The sequence below is a fragment of the Orcinus orca genome, chromosome 1 (genome assembly GCF_937001465.1).
Source record: "Orcinus orca chromosome 1, mOrcOrc1.1, whole genome shotgun sequence".
Classification (NCBI taxonomy): domain Eukaryota; kingdom Metazoa; phylum Chordata; class Mammalia; order Artiodactyla; family Delphinidae; genus Orcinus; species Orcinus orca.
In genome coordinates this window covers 208,813,709-208,831,401 of record NC_064559.1, presented here as the reverse complement: position 1 = coordinate 208,831,401, position 17,693 = coordinate 208,813,709, and positions in this window count along the sequence as shown.

Here is a 17,693-nt window from a genome sequence, read left to right as displayed (position 1 = left end):
AGTTCATTTGCACCATTTTTTTAGATTCCACATATAAGTGATATCACATGATATTTGTCTTTCTCTGTCTGACTTACTTCACTCAGTATGACAATCTCTAAGGACACTGAGTCTTTATTCTCCACACACACCCCGTTTGTGTGCTCTTTCAGGTTAAATAAATCTTCCCTGATCTCTTTTTCACTTTGCTGTTTTAGATAAACTGTTGGCATTAAATGGACATTTAATAAGAACTCAATTATACATCTTGAGGCTGCAGGAAGGAGAATAAAGAACCATCTCTTCATGGGCTTACCTCATAGACCCAGCTCTGTCCAACCTAGACCTTGGTCCTGTTCATTCAGGGAGGGCAGAGCTAGAACACAGAGAGACAGTCTCCACAGCCGTCCATCATCGATCACCCCTCACTGGAGAAGGGCGTGCCAGCCAGGGTGCCTCAGGTGGTCGAGGTTGTAGAGCCTGGAGCAGGGGTCCCAGAAGACTGAGGCTGCAAAGAGATGCCAACTGCAAACCGGCAGGAGGGCTCACAGAATGACCAGACTTTGATGGGACCAACCACCCAAGTCTGTAAAGCTCCTCCTCTAGCTCCCACGCCCTGCCTGTGGGCTGGGGGAGTGAAGGGTGGTGGGGTGGAGAGGGATGGCCTGTAACTACATCTGGCTTGGAGGGACCCTTGGATCTGGGAATAACCACTGGTCTCCCTTCTCCGGATGGGGGAATAGGCTCTGCAAGGCTGAGTTCCTCACTCTTGGAACGCAGCTCTCCCAGGTCTTGTGTTTCTGCACCTCTCAGAGAGGCACCTACAGCTTTGGTTCCAGACTATCTTTTCAAGGGTGTTTAAATAGCAAGGAGACCGGAGAGATCATCTCCCTCCAGGACAGAAGCAGGTCTCTTTGCATCAGTATTGTAAAGATAACATCTCCCTTTAGGGCTAAAGCCAAGCAGGTTTGCCTGTAGCCCATTCAAAAAGATCAGGGCTCCCAAAGTTGGGGTCCGCAGCTGTGAGGTGAACGTCCTGCACACAGCATCTAAGTCACCTCGCATCACACGTGGGGTTGGGGGACAAACAGCGACCAGGGAGACCAGTGAAGCGGGTCCTGCCTGCCAGGCAGTGAGTAACGACAGCCTTTGTCTCTGTGCTGGGGGCCTCATGTCTCCTGCCAGCATCCGTGAAAGGGCGGCGGGCTGCTCGCAAGTAGGGAAAAATATTAGACCACCCACAGTCATTGGCGAGTGACATGGGTCTGAGGTCACACAGTCAAGAAATAAGCAGCAGGCGACGCTCCTACACTGTTAGCGGGGATGTAAGTTGGTGCAGCCACTACGGGAAACAGCATGGATGTTCCTCAGGAAACTAAAAGTAGAGTTGGCATATGATCCAGCAATGCCACTCCCGGGCATATATCCAGACAAAACTATAATTCAAGAAGATACGTGCACCCCTATGTTCACTGCAGCACTCTTCACAACAGCCAAGACCTGGAAGCAACCTAAACGTCCACAGACAAATGAATGGGTAAAGAAGGTGTGGTACATATATACAATGGAATATTACTCAGCCATAAAAAAGAATGAAATAATGCCATTTGCAGAAACATGGATGGACCTGGAGATGAAGTAAGTCAGACAGAGAAAGACAAATACCATATGATATCACTTATATGTGGATCCTAAATATGACATAAATGAACTTATCTATGAAACAGAAACAGACTCACCGACATAGAGAACAGACTTGTGGTTGCCAAGGGGGAGGTGGGGTGGGGGAGGGGAGGACTGGGAGTTTGGGGTCAGCAGATGCAAACTATTATATACAGCTTGCATAAACAGCAAAGACATAGTGTAGAGCACAGGGAACCATATTCCACATCCTGAGATAAACCATAATGGAAAAGAATGTAAAGAAGAACGCATATATACACACATGCATACATGTAAAACTGAGTCACTTTGCTGTACAGCAGAAATTAACACAACCTTGGAAATCAGCTCTACTCCAATTGCAAAAAGGAAAAGAAAGAGCATCACGCTAGGATTCCATCTCAGCTCACGAGTGTCCCCCAGTCTGAAAGCCCCCCCCTCCCCAGCCCTGTCCCTTGGGCTCTTGGGTGCACAAGCCAGGGACATCTGGGCTCCAGGGGGTCCTGTCCAGCCCTGCAGCAGGAAACGGAGCCCCGACCTCTGCTGTGAAAGCCAGAACCCTGGAGGGCCCCAGGAGCCCCAAACTCTGAGGGGCGGTCCACACAGGGCCTACCACCTGGCTCTGGGCCCCTCTTGGTAGCAAGCACAGTGGGGACTTTGTTCTGTCTTCTGCTGGGTCCCCAGTACCTAGAAGAGCACCTGGCATCCAGCAGGTGCTCAAAAACTATTGGAGAAAAGAGAGGGAGAAGGAGGAAAGAGAGAGGGGCGCCAGGAGTCAAGGCCAGGCGCTCCTGAGGACAAAGATGGGCTTTTCAGCCAAATCCCAGGGTCCGGGAAAGCTCAGCGCGGGGAAAGTGCCACGTGCAGCCCGCTCGCCCCTCTGCCGCGCCCACCTGCGCCCCTCTGCCACGCCCACCTGCGCCCCTCTGCCGTGCCCACCTGCGCCCCTCTGCCGCGCCCACCTGCGCCTCTCTGCCGCGTCCACCTGCGCCCCTCTGCCGTGCCCACCTGCGCCCCTCTGCCGCGCCCACCTGCACCCCTCTGCCGTGCCCACCTGCGCCCCTCTGCCGTGCCCACCTGCCAGGCCCCCTACAGGTGCTCACACCCTCGGTGCCCGCATGGCAACACCCAGGGAAAACGTGGCGTGTGAGCGAGTGATTGAAGGAAGGACCAGCAGCGTGGCCTCGCTGAGAGCCTGCAGGTGCAGGGCCCTGATGATGCTTTCATGACCTGAAAGCAGCCGTGGGCCCCGGGACTCTCCATGTCGCTGCACAGAGAGGACACACATATAGAGAGTGTCCAGGATGCCTGGACACTTAATGAACACCTGTGGAGTGAGGAAGCTCAGAGAACTGAGGTAACTTGCCCAAGACCGAGCTTCTAGAAAGTGGGGGAGGCAGGACGTGGCCACCAGCGCTCCTGGCTGCCCCCAGCTGCTCCTCAAAGGGTTGAGGGCCCCAGAACGCATCCTGGCCCCGGGGGGGGCTCTGCCCCTCATGCTACCTCCCACCCTGAGCAGGACAGCCTCTGGGCTGGTGGCCTGCGAGCTGCAGAACAAATGGATCCTCCAGCAGCTGCCTCTAGGCGGGCTATTGCGTTGCAGAGGCCGCGTCCTGCTGCGTCTTGGGCCCTAACGTCACCTTATTAAGCTATTCGGCTGGCGTGAAATGTTATTCACATCCAGTCTCCGCTCACAGGGCCTGCACCCCACACGGCACATGTGCTGAATAATTAAAAGGAAAACAAGTTCCCCAGCAGAACTGTGTGACCTTCTCCAGGAAGACACAGCCCCGGGGGCTGTGAGCTTCTGACCAAGGGTCTAAATGACCCGACAGCCGGGCCACCTCTGCTCGCCCAGCCCCCCTTTCAGAGCAGCTGGGGGCAGCCTGCAGGGGACGTGGAAGATGCCCCACTCTGCCCCAGGTGAGGCTTGGTTTCCGGAAAACATGGTTTTTCCAGGGATTGTGTTTTCATTGCAATGCTATCTGATGGGTTCGGTTTGGGGGTTCAGAAAGATAAAGATTTTTTTAAGCAAACTGTCAGGCTTCCTGCCTGCCTCTGTCCTTGTAGAGCAGTAGAGGCCCCGGCCAGCTCTCTGTCCCCTGTCCTGTCCTCTGGTCCGGCGAGGGAGTTTCCTTGGCTTTTGTCTGCTCCGGCAGGCCAGCCCACTGTCTGGGCCCCAAACCTGAGGGCTTGCCCGGCAGTGTGTGTGTGTGTGTGTGTGTGCGCGCGCGCGTGTGTGTGTGTGTGTGCGCGCGCGTGCGCGCGTGTGTGTGCGTGTGTGTGTGCGTGTGCACTCTGATCTGGGACCAGAAGCGACAGGCAGGGGACTCCCCTCCCCGACATACACACATGCTGGTGCTCTGCAGCCTCTGGGGTCCACAGGTAAGCCAGGTGAGGCCTTGGGAATCCCACAGCCCTGGGACTCACAGATCACCCGGGTATATGTCAGGAGCACATTGTCCTTTGAGTTTTGGTCAGAATGGACCCCAGGACATCTCTCATGCCTGTGGGGTGTCCTGTGCCCTCCCAAGATTCCTGCAAGTCCCTGAGGTTTCCATCTTCAGACGCCCACCTGCTCGAGTTCCGGTTTCCACCGAGTTCTCCAACTCACTCTCTCCCTCGTCTCTTGTGTTTCTTGTCTCTGGGATGCAGCTTTCATGATTTTCACACCACCCCCGTGCTCCCACACACCAGGCATCTCAGTGCATCAGTCCTTCCTTCCGAGGGCTTTCCCGGCTCCAAGGGGACCCGTAGAACCAGCCAGACTGGAGCAGCAGACATCCTTTGGCCACTTGTCAAAGGCTGGGCTTTCTGGAGGATCCTCCTGGGTCATGAAGCAATTAAAAGCACCCATGATCAGTCAAATTGGATCAAGAAAGTTCCCAGAACAAAGTAGGACTCAAGGGTTTAGCTTTGGAGGTCCACGTAGCAAGCACTGGGGTAGGAAGTTCCTCCCAGCACCTGAACCTACATCGCTGTGCAAGAAAAATGCCAGTGTGATCATCATCAAGTGTTTTAATGAGCTGGGTGAGGCCCTGGACCAGCTCTGTCCACGGAGGACCCTGGAGATGGCACTGCCCTTGGACATGAGCTGCCTGGCACTCAGCTCCCTGCAGACTGGAGCATGCCAAGCAGATCGCAGGGGCTAAGACGCTGGTGCCCAGACTCCCTGGGGCCAGTGAGGACCCCTAGCGCTCAGCCCTTTCCAGGCCTCTAGGAAGGATCCCAGCCAGGTCAGCTCAGACAGGTGATAACACCGTGGGCTTGAGGGTGCGTGAGTGGGCAGCCGTTACCTTGTACCGGGAGACACATTGGAGTATCTGGAAGCAAAGGGGGCCACCCTGCGGCCATTCACGTGCTCCCTTCCTCCCACGGGGGGTCCTGCTTTGGGGGAGACCCTCTTGGAGGAGACCCTTTCTGACACCGAGGTGCCTGCCACCCGGGAGGGCAGCCACAGCCCTGCCAGCCCCACGCCCCCCCCCCCACCTACCTGTCTCTTTCATGAGTGAGGGGCTCCCAGGCTCCTGCACCATCATGGATGGCCCAGTTGCCTCCATTCCATCACCCTGGCGGTGGAAGGCCTCTGCGTGATCTGGTTCTTTCTACAGGCCAGAGAAATTTACCTGACTAATTTACCATGGCATAAAGGTTGGGGGAGACGCAGCATCATGGGGTCCTCTCCCAACCACGGCCACTCAGCAGCATTCCAGGGAGCCACTAGCTCTTAGCCGGGCTGCGGGGTGAGGGAATCCTCTCCCTGGAGCCCCCCTCCCACTCCCCATTTGTCTCTAGTAGACTTCCTCCTAAAGCAAATTTAATGTTGGAAATTAATTCCCGTGTGCTGTCGAAGCAGTTATGTAAGCAGCTTACTTTTAAAGACCTGGGCCAGAGAAGGGACCCTGGGAGGCACTTACATAAGCTCAGAGATAACGAGCTGCTGTGATGAACGGCCCCAAGCCTGCTCCAGGCCTCCCAGCGCAGCTGTCGGAAGGCAGAGCCCGGCGCTCAGCACAGGGCGAGCCGGAGTGGGGCCACGCAGGGCCCACCTGGCTCCTGCCGCCACTTGTAGCCCCTGTAGAAGTGCGGGGCCAGAAACAGAGGCAAAACAGGGGATGTTCATAAACTGGGCTTTTCACGTGCCTTCCAGGAAGCGGCCAGCAGGGGAACCTCTGCAGGGAGCTCCAGGATGTAGGAGCAGCCTTCTCTGCTCTCTGCCCCCACCTGCCCTCACAGGTCCAGCCCCTCTGCTATCTGTAAACCTGCTCTTCCACAGCAGGGGATTTCCTACAGTGCCTTTTAATCTCATAAGGGAATTTCCTTCCCAGTACTTTGTACGCCTATAACTCCAGCTTACCCCTGATTTTTTCTGGGTCAGACTAAACGGAACTTCTCAGAAACACTTCCAGCACACAGCAGGCACACATAAAAATGGTTACTGAAAAAAGAGAAGCAAATGACCATTGCATGTACATTCAACCTCCCTAGTAATCCAAGAAATGGAAATTAAAATGTGATTCCTTTTCACCTTTCAAATTGGTCAAAATTTTTAGTAAATTAGAAAGATACTATTCCAGGCCAATAAAGACAGAGTGAAACAGACACTCAGAGACACTGAGGATGGGAATGTAAACTGGCATAACCATCTGGAAAACAATCTGTCACTTTGCATCTATCAGCCAGGCGAGGCCAGGGTGTGCTACAGAAAAAAACAGCCAGAATGGCTCGTAGGAAAGTTTTGATCCTTTATTATACCACATGTCTGGAGGAGTATGGGTGTTATGCTGGGGGAGAGGGTGGTCTGCAGGCCATAGTGTTCCTCACTCCAAGGCCCATGTCGACAAAGCAGGAAACAGCTAGAATGTGCCAACCTCTGTGCAGAGGAAAAGGAATATGGCAAAGCAAGAACTGCCTCTAAACTTCTGCCCAGTGGTGACACACATCCCTCACCCCTACTCATATTTCATTGGCCAAAGCAAGTCACGTGCTTGGACTTCTAACACAGCTGTAAGATGGCTGGCTGGACAGATAGATAGATAGATAGGTAGATAGATAGATGCATAGATGGGTGGATGGATAGATGGATGGATGCATAGATGTATAGATAAATAGATATAGATACATAGATACGGAGATGGGTAGGTGGATGGGTGGATGGATGGATAGATAGATAGATAGATAGGTAGATGCATAGATGGGTGGATGGATAGATGGTTGCGTGCATAGATAAATAGATGTAGATACAGAGATACAGAGATGGGTAGGTGGATGGGTGGATGGATGGATGGATAGATAGATAGATAGATAGGCAGACAGATAGATAATTGGATACATAGATTATGTTCCCTGAGAGGAGCATGGATTTTGGTCTGTTTTCTTATGGCAATAGTGTTTAAGTTTTGAACATCACTTGGCATACAGTACATTTTTTGGAAGGAAAAGATAGATGGATGGACGGAGGAGAGGTGAAAGAAAGAGGAATAACAAAAGCAAAGGTTAAGGCAGGACTAAGAGAAAACCTATAAATGGGAGAATGGTTCAGAGGAAAGGCATCTAACCTCCTCATGGCTGGATGGTGGTGGGAGAGAAGGCTAGTTTTTAACCGAAACCCAGTTGTGTCCCCAAAGTATGTATTTGGGTCATTTGGAACACTTTGATCTTTGTTTTGTAATTTTAGTTCCAGAGAAGGACCAAAAGACTCCAGAGAATCTCTCTCTGTCCCCCTCCCTCCCTTTCTTTCTTCCAGCTTCACAAAAACACAGTGACTACCAACTCTATCCAATACCATACCAGGCACTGAGGACACAGACATACTTCCACCCATCAAGATGCCCATAGGTTTGTGGAAGAGAGAAACAAGTAAAGAGGTCTTTGTGGCACCGCAGGGTAAGCACAATGACAGAGGTAAATCCATGTTGGGACCAAGAGAACCAGCATCTGATAGCCCCGGAAGACCGGGGAAGGCTCCCCAAGAAAGGCTAGCCTAGTTCGGGTGGTACCTCAACTAGGTCCTGAAAGATGACGAAGAGTTGGCCAGGTAAACACTGGGGCAGGAGCTCACAGGACAGGAGTCTTAAGGAGGAAAATCTTAGGAATTTATTAGTCAGGATAGACCAGCCGCTGTAACAACCACCTCAACATTTTAGTGGCTTCACAAAACTCCAAGTTCTCTCTTCATCAGGCAGCAATCCAAGATGACGCCCCTGGTCAGGTGATGCCCTGGTTGACTCTCTCCCAAGAGGCCCAGGCTCCTCCCAGCTTCTAGGTCCTTGCAGTCACTCTCCACTAATTGGAGAGTTCTCATTCTCAGTTTTTCACACCAATTAACCAGCTTGTGCCACAGAAATCAAAGAGGTGAGGCAAAGACTGAGAGGGAAAGTAGGTGAGCAGCTGAAGTTCCGCCATAGGCCTTTCCTAGAAGTTTATCCGTTCATCCATTGCATGCAGAACATACACGCATGCACACTGGCACATGTGTGCAAATGCTCTCATGCAGGCACAGGTGGGCCCAGTCTTCCATCCCAGGGGTAAGAAAGTTGGCTGTGCACTGGGGAGCCCCACCTGCCTTCTCACCAGCCACCTGCTGGCCTGGGCCCCACTCTCTGGCCCCCCACTCCTTGAAGGACAAGCATCCACCCTTCCTCTGATGGGCCTGTGCCTCGTGCGGGACCAGGAGCTAGTGGGCTTGGCCAGGCACAAGGGCGGCTTCAGCCGCGGTTCTGAGCTGCCTGCTAAGGTCCTGCGAGGGTTGGCTGGGGGCAGGGAGGGACGAGCAGCAGGAAGGAAGCCAAGTGGAGTCCCACTCAACAGACAGGAAGGAATTTCCCGCGCGGCCCACAGCCCCGCCTCCCCACAGGTGGGCTCGCCTCCTGCCTGGAGGGGGCTTCCGGCATGTGGACATCCTAGTCTCCGTCCCTCTGGCCCTGCACACGCCCGTCTGCGGCTGCCCCTCCCCTGGCCCCTCGCCACCCTCCTTCTCTGGGCTGCGACGGAACAAAGGGAGCTGACGGTGGGAACCTCGGGCTCCAGCCACGTGAGAGGCAGTGGGCATCCACCGACAGCTGGAGCCTCTCTCAGGAGCACCGAACCCGGGGAAAGGATCCAAGCATCCTCCCCTCCACAGCCCACTTCCCGAGGCGTGGGTGCTGTTCGGGCCCCGAGGAGGACAGGAAGGTCCCTGAGAGGCAGAAAAGCCCAATGGTTGGTTCTGGCTTCCTGGCCCCAGTCCACCACCTGCTCTGCTGGACTTTGGGCAACGTATTCATGCTCAGTGCCTCACCTGCAGACTGGATAACACAACTGCCACAGGGTCCCCACGAAGGTGGCGTGGGAGCCCTGCGCGGTGCCTGCCACCAGGGAGGCTCGTAGATCAGTGGGATTGTAGCAGCCCCTCCCCCAGGAAGGAGAAGAGGTGGGCTCGGCGTCGCCAATTCCAGGAGGGCCGTGCACCCCCTTCTCCCTGCAGTGCCGCCCCAGCCAGCTGACCTCATCTCCGGGACGAGGAGGGGTGCCCGCATTCCCAGCGGGAAGCCGGCCGTGGACCTGCCGCCAGCCGGGTTCTTCATCCTCACAGAGCCCCCGGGGGGCCCAGCTCTGTGGTCTCAGCAGGGGATGAGACGCTGTCCCCAAACTCAGAATCACAGCCTAGAGGGAGGGACAGATGCCACCTGGGCTGCCGGCAGCTCCTCAGAGCCTCCGGTGGGGGGGGTGGGGGGCACGCGGGTGGTTCTGGGCAAGTGTGGTGACAACTGCTGGGGTCGTGGTCTGCCCAGCCCCTTGCCTGACCCTCCGCAGCTGACCCATGAGGCCAGTCCCAAGGCAGGCTGGCTCTTCTACCCCCAGTCCCCAAATCCACAGACCCTGTTTCCTCAGGACCAGAGCTGCTCACCCCAACTCCCAGGGAAGAGAGTGGAGGAGGCTAGATTCTGCACGACCTCTGGCTTCTGCACGAGGGCTCCGGTCCTGCTGGGCCCCCTAGAGCCAGCGGTCGGTCCCTCCAGAGCAGCTCCCATCACCCTCGGCCTCCCTGATTCCACAGATGCAGAGCCGGTGGAGAGGGGCCACAGCCTCTCTCAACACGGAAGCTCTGCTGGGCACACGGCGCGTGCAAAAGATCAAGCCCCCTCCTGGATGAGGAGTGGCCACTCCACAGAGAAGGCAGCCCTTCCCATGCTCATGGTCACGCACCCTGGGGCCAGCACCCCATCCCCATGCGGTCCTGGGCACAGTGCATCCACATTCACTGTCCCACCCTGGGAGACAGGAGACCTGGGACAGGCCAGGACCACTGCCCCAGGCCCAATAATTGTCCAGGGCTGGCCACAACCCAGCAAGGCCCATCAGATCCTTCCACGAGATCTGCTTCCTCAGCTCTGCCAGAGGAAACCTCTCCTCCCTGTGAGAGATTTCCCACCACTGGGAGGGAGGTTCCCCCAGGACTGGGTGGGGCTGAGACGTGGAGAAGGTCAGAGCCCTGGATCCAGCTGTGCAGGCAGCTGGATGAGCAGGGATTCCCAGCACCTGGGCCCCATTGTGTGTGTGTGTGTGTGTGTGTGTGTGTGTGTGTGTCTCTGTGTATGACCGCCTGTCTGTGTGTGAGCACGTGTGATTTTGTGTGTGTGTGCCCGTGTATCCGTGTGTGTGCACATAAGTTCTTTCTTTTCTCCTTCTGTCTATTTAATTTTGCACAAGCTGCTTTGACGCTTTCAACTGAAAAAATCCCAGCCAACCCACACATGAAGCAACAAGCCTACCTTCCAAGAACTTCCAGTGCTGAAGACGAGGCCTGATGCTGACGCACCTGGAATTCTGAGAAACCAGAGGTCAGAGGGAGCCTCTCAACTCTGCTTCTGGCTCAGCCCCTCCCTGGACCTCTCTCAACCCCCAGCCAGAGCTGAGTAGCTGAGTTTAGAACTTTCTGTCTGAGATTCAGCTCCAATAGCCAGCTTGAGACATACACACACACACAGGCACACAGTCACATTCAGACACACACACACACCTGTGAGGCTCTAGAGACCTGGGCAGGAGTGTCCACCACCTGGGCATCATTCCACCTGCCTGGCTGGACAGGGGCCTTGAGGCCACTTCCAGGAAGGCCAAGTCTGCACGAGGAAACCCACATTTTCCTCCCAACACTGGACCGAGCACTCAGGCAAAGGCTTCCCCCGCGCAGAAGGGACCTCAGCATCACGCCTGACACCCCATTTTCCTCCCTCCCTCCACCCACCTGCCAGCTCCAGGCCCCGCAGGAGTGACACTGGTAACAACTAGACACACAGGCAGAAACCCACACGAAGACTCTGACACACACGTGTGTACATTCCGGGGAAGAACTGAAATCCCTGCTCCTGTCACCATGGCAACCCAACTCTGAGCTGAGGCAAGAGCTTTAATTGGAAGTGCTTATTTGGCTGAAACCCCAGGAATAATCAACAGGAGATTAGGAACATTAAAAACAGGCAGGAGCCACAGAGCATCTTGGAGGAGATGGTGACAGAAAGGACAGTCCCTCTGAAAACTCTATTGATGGGAGTAAGAACCGTCTTTATCGTCTGCTGAGTGATGGTGTGACACCAGGCCTGGGCTGAGCACTTCACTGAATCCTTCCAACAACACTTCCGTCATTTCTCCCATTTTACAGGTGGGGAAACTGAGGCTTGCAGAGGTTAAGGAGGTGGCCCAAGTCCACACGGGATTTAAAGCCATCCTGGAATGACTCCAAAGTCCACCATGCCCTTAAGCAGTGTGCCGGGCCTCGTGTCTCCACCAGCGTCAGGTCCCAGGACCTGCAGCTGAGGCACGACAGCTGATCTCCCAGGGCACGCCGGCCGCCAAAGCCCACAGCTCAGCTGTCCTGGGCTGGGTTGACCTCCAGGACACCAACCAACGCCTGCATCCCGGTTGCCGCTGGCTGCCTGCCTCTGCCCCCGCCCCGCACTCCGCTCCCAGCCACCGGCGTCCACCCTCCAGCCTGCCGTGGGCCTGATGACCCCTGGTGGCAGCTAGAGGGCACTGCACTGAGATGCGGGCCTCCTCCCAGACCCCAAAGAGGGAAGAAGGTGCTGGTCCCAGGGGCTCCCTTAGGAGAGCCTCCTGGGAAGGTGCCAGAGTGGGGCAGGAGGGGGGCAGCTTAGCCAGCACCTAGCACCTTTTTCAGGTGATCAGGAGTGAAGAGAGAAACCAACTAGCACCCCAGCCTCTGCCGGACACTGAGATGCTGCCTTGTCCACCGGTAAGTGGGCTGTAGCCTGTGGTCCTTCCCACAGTGCAGCAAATGCTTCTGCAGGCACAGGACCCCAGGCTGGACCCCAGGCAGGGTCAGAGATGTGGAAGTGCCCCACCATCCCACCCCAAGCCCTGGGGCCAGTGATGACTACAGGCAGGGACCCCAGACCCCGAGCACTGTCTAAAGCAGAGTTGGTACTGGTGCTGCCTAAGGACAGGCTCCCGGAAGCCACCCTCACACCAAGCACCCAGAACTTCAGTTTGCTCTGCAGCATGATTTCTGCGCACAGACGGTGCTGGCTGCGGCGCTGGGATGCGAACACAGAGCAGCACCCAGCAGACGGGCGCAGACAGAGCCGCCACGGTGGCAGCCGGGAGGAGGGTCCTTTTACCCAAACGTTTATCCACCTGGCAATTGAAATTTCTGTTTCAAAGCCCCTGGCATTTGCTCAGTTGGCATCTATTAAATTTTCCCTGCTTGAACTACTCAAATGTGCAAGTCAGTGTTATTCCAAGTAAGAGGACTTGCAATTCAACAGTGAGGGAGCAGCGTGCAAAGCAAGTACCACTCCACAGGGGAGTCAGACACAGAGGCTGCCAGCCCGTCTCTGCCCATCCTGCAGAGCTGTCCATGGAGAGTTGCGTGGTGCCGACAGCTCCTTGGCGTCCTGTGCCGCAGCGACCTGGGCCAGCAGGGGCTCTCGGGGCCCGGAGGAGACTCTGAAGGGCCCACACCGTGGTCCTGGGACCCAGGCCCCTGCTGCTGGGAGCCATGGGCTCTGGCCTCCTAGGATCCCAGGACCACATCAGCCCCCCATGCAACCCTGCAGAGACCGGAGGCTTCTGGGGTTCCCACCTCCCTACCCAAAGTGGGGAACCAAGCCACCCCCACCCGCTTGGCTAGATATGCCTTTGGTGGGCAGCACCCAGGCCGTTGGGTGGGGACCAAAGGCTCCCTCTGCCCCTTTTCACATCCCTCACGGAGAAGTCAAGATAGGCTGGTCTGGGTAAGTAGGTGGCCGTCCCCTGCCCAGGGCTGAGGGCCACCCAGACGGGAGGGGAGCCACGGAGAGAGACGACCAAGCAGCTCTGAGGCTCAGACCTGCAAGCAGCCCCTGAGGTCCCAGGCAGAGCCTCCTCTCCAGGAAGGATGGGCACCGAGAGGTGGTTGATGGGGAGGGAGGAGGGAGGGAAAAGGATCCAGGGCTCAGAGCACAGAGTGTGCTAATGGTGTGACTTTGGGCAGGTCTGATCTTCCGTTTCCCCATCTCTTCGATAGGATGGAAGCAGCAGCTTCTCACGGGCTGTTTGAGAACCAGATGGGCTGCTCGCTGTGAGCCCCACGTGGGAGCTGCTCAGTGAGGTTTGTGCGTGGGCCCCCTCCAGGCTCTTCCAGAGGCGCTTCTCCCCGCGAGGCTGCCTTGGTGGTCAGCAGGGGGACGGGCTGCCCCTCCCTCTCCACCCAGGACTCGGCTTGACCTCAGCCCCATCCGGCGCACCCGCTCCACTTCTGCTCTGGCTGCATGAGATGGACCCCTGGAATGCCTGCTTGTCCCCCGGGGTTTTTCTCCTACCGGCTCCTTCCTCCAGACTTGGGGACACAGTTCTGCTCATCCTGGGGGATCTTGAGCCTGTGGGGATGGGGTGAACGAAAGAGAACTGTCTCCCAGGGCCCAGGGGAGCTAGCCAGAGAGCATGAGTGGGTGGGAGGGCCCTTGCAAAGGTCCCCATGTGGGTTCCAGGGCTGCACCATTGAATCGCTCTGAAGGATATTGCAACCATTCAAAGAAGCACAGTCCTCGGAAAATGGGAGGGGAGGACGGCACTGACCAATCAGGCCACGCTCCCTCTGGGGACTCTTGATGGGCAGCATCGGGGTGCAGTGCAGGCCGCCTGGTCCCCCCATGTCTGACCCCCAGGGACCTAGCGGGGCCAGATGGCATCAGCAGGACCCCAGACAGAGATGGAGGTGGCAGTGTCTCGGAGACCCTGGGGCCCCAGCCAGGGAGAGCACTTCTGCTGGGAAACTCAGTGAAAGACAGTGACCAGGCTCCCAGCACACGGCTGAGGGCTCCAATGCAAAGGCTCCTCCCAAAGGCAACAAGGCTTGCAAACGCTGCTAAGTTTCCTGGAAATGCCAGAAACCTTGCCATGGCGAAAAGGAGCTCAGAGTCTGGATTCGGAGGGGGGTTTCACCCCATGGTGGGAGCACGACTCCCTCTGCGATGGGGGCCGGGTGAGGGCTCTGGGACATCTGCCTGCTCCCCCCAGCGTTGGGCTGATTCCTCCCGGGTCTGCCTGGAGTCAGCACAGCCTCTGAGGTTCAGATTCATCAGCAATTGACACTCTGGCTCCAACCACCCCACCCCCCAAACCTAACAGAGCCACAGTCACAGTGTTAACGGGGATAACAGTTGCCATTTACTGAGTGTCTCTGACAGTCCGGGGACTTGGCATGAGGTCACCGATCCTCCACTAAACCCACATAAGCTGGCACTACTCTAAGTATCATTATCACTATTGTTATTATTATTGACCCCACCTTAGAGATGAGAAAAACGAAGCTGCAGGGATTCTGAATAACCTTCCCTGGAAGCAGCTGGACCGTGATGCCAACTCAGACCCTCCTCTGGCTTTGCCTCGGAGGGAGTCCAGGATGCACCTCCACCCGCAGGCGGGGCCTTTGCTCCTGACCAGCCCCCCAGGATGGAAGGTGGGGGTCACCATGGAGCCCTCCTTGGGACAGGACCCAAGCAGGGAACCACAGTCCTGACCGGCAGGACTCTGGCAGCCAGTCCCTCCTGCCACCTAGGTCCCTCCAGCAGCCTGAAATTCCCACCAGGCCTGGGGCCAACTCCCCGGAGAATCATGCAATGAGAGCCACTGCCGTGCCAGCCAGCCAGGGGGACGGCCTCACCCTAACCTGGGTGACGGACCAGCCAGGGGGATGGCCTCACCCTAACCTGGGTGACGGACCAGCCAGGGGGATGGCCTCACCCTAACCTGGGTGACGGACCAGCCAGGGGGATGGCCTCACCCTAACCTGGGTGACGGACCAGCCAGGGGGATGGCCTCACCCTAACCTGGGTGACGGACCAGCCAGAGCCAGTGGGGTGCCCTCAGGCACAGCTGGAGGTACAGCAACCAGCGATCCTCAAGGATTTATTGAGCACCTGCTGTATGTCAGCACATGTGTCAGGACCCGTGAATGGCCCAGGCACGATCCCTGCCCTCCAGGGACTCACGGCTCAGTGGACAGGGAAGGAAGGGTGTGAATAAAGGATTCTACAAGGGAATTAGAGCTGCTTTTCAGGACATGAGAGAGAGACTAGGAGAAGGAGAGAGGGAAACAGAGAGAGAGAGGGAGACACAGACACTCGGGGTGAAGGGTGAACTGAGAGATGAGAAGGCCATGCGTCCCACCGGAGCGGATGGGGACAGTCCCCCCCGGGCCACTGTGGCTCCACCGCGGGCAGCTGCTGGGCTCTCCTTGGGCCTGGAGCTCCGGGACAGCCCTTCTCTTTCTGGGCTGTGGCTACACCCCGCCAGGCCCAGGTTAAAATTTCCCTCCAGCCACGGAGCCCAGATCTCACAGGTTCTAGATTCCTCCTCGGCCCCCACTCTGTGCCTGGAGGGTCCAGTCCCCCTCTGCAATGCCTCCCCACAGCAGCCCCTCCGGCCAGCCCAGCAGAGGTCCACTCGGCCCTGAAACCAGGCCTGGCCTGCCTCGGACACCACATCTGTCTGTCTGCACTGCAACTTCTCCCTGGCCTCCCCCACCCCAATCTCCAGGAGCGCCCCTCCCCAAACAGCCCCATTAATCTCCAGGAGCGCCACTCCCTCTTGGGCCAGTCAAGAGTCTAGACTCTTCCAAAACCTCAGTGCACGTTGCTGGGCCTTCACTTCTTCTTGATGGAGAAAAGGGCTGCAACGTGACGGGGTTCAGACGCGCTACTCCAAACACGGCACGGTGGCACATTGGACTTGCTCAGGTGAAGGCAGAAGCGGGAAGGACCCTCTGACCTTCCCCTGAAGTGGGTCACAGGTGCCCTTCTGTGACAGGTGCCCTCCCTGCACCCGGAGGATGGCAGCATCCTTATCCCCGAGGCAAGGGGACGCCGAGAGGGATCTGAACAAACAGCTCCCCGCTTCACTACCTGAGCCCACACTCTTTTGTCCTATCACGTTTCCCCATGACTTTTCACTCTTAATCCAACCCAGCATAAAAACACTCAGGCTTCACCGTTTCTTTGAGTCTTCATTTCCTTATCAAGGCTCCCATGTCACATAAAGCTTATATTAAATAAACCTGTGTGCGTTTCTCTTGTTTGGGTATGGAGAACCTAGAAGGGTGGAAGGAAAAGATATTTTCCCCCCCTACAGGTGCGATCCCACACGGGGGCCGCAGGAAGGGCAGCAGGTGGGCAGCGGGTCCGTACCGCCCTCACCTTAGCTCCTGTTCACGGAGACGCTCACTCCAGCCCCACAGGGACTGTCCCCAGCAGAAACTGAGCCAGGGCAGGATGGTTACCTGGTGGGAAGTCAGACTGACACCCTCAAACTTCCTCACTGGCAGCCCCGCCCACTTAGCTGGGATCACAGCGTCTGGGCGGGGCTCACAGCATCTGGTGGAGGGTGGGCTGGGCTCTTGCCAGTTGGAAGCTCATCCCAGGGGCTGAATTGCCCATGCAGAGGCTGGACGGCCAAACACAGGGCTCAGGGGAAAGCAGTGGTGAGGTTCACGGCTGGGCAGGCAGCCTCTGTTCATCTCTGAGCTCCCGACTCTGAAAACACTTAGCTTCACCGCTTCTCTGTGCCCACGTCCCCAGGAGCAGGCGGGAAGCCCAATGCCAGCTGCGAAGTTACAGCTGGGACATCCCTTCCCCTGGGCAAGGACCCAGCTTCCCTCTGGCCCTGAGGCCAGCACCCAGGTGGGGGGAAGTTGGGGAGGAACCTGGCTCAGTCCCTTTCTCCTAGGAAGTGGTTCTTCCCCTGCAGCCTTTCCTTCCTTCCTTCCTTCATTGATTCATTCATCCGACGAGTATCTCCTGAGCTGTCTGCCTTTGTGGTTGCTGGAACTCCAACCAGCTCCAGACAAGCAGAGCTAAACGTCCTGCCATTTGACAAGTTTCGGGGAGTGTGGGGACTTACCCAGAGCAGTTTTGCTTAGGGAAGAGTAATCCCTCCCTGTTTTCTGCTCCAGGAGATGGTGGGGGGGGGTGGGTAGGCATCTGCTGGAAGCACAGCAGATCCAGTTCAGCCAGGAGCCCTGAGGCTGCCTCTGGGAGGAGCTGAGCCCCCAGGGAGGCACGCAGAAGCCCCCCGCCCCTGAAGATTGGAAGGCTTCCCCTTAGGTCTTGAAGCAAATGAGAGAGAGAAGCCCAGGAGAGATCGCCTCACCCCACTACCACCCAGAGAGTGGCTGTGGCCATGCCGGCTACTCAGCAGGGACCCGCCCTGTCTCGGTCTGTCTGGGCTCTAAAACAAAATACCATAGCCTGGGTGACTTATAACAGCAGTTCTGGAAGCTGGAAGTTCGAGATCAAGGCGCCAGCCGACCCCGTGCCTGGTGAGAGCCCCCTTCCCGGCTGTCTCCTCAGTGTGTCCACACATGGTGGGAGGGGGACAGAGCTCTCTGGGACTCTCTTATAAGGGCATTAATTCCATTCATGGGGTCCCACCCTTATGACCTAGTCACCTCCCTAAACCCCACCTCCTCCTGATACCATCCCATTATATTTCAACATGCGAATTTGGGGGGGCACAAATATTCAGACCATAGTGCACCCCACCCCCAGGCTCGGCCTCCCAATGAGAGAGCTGAG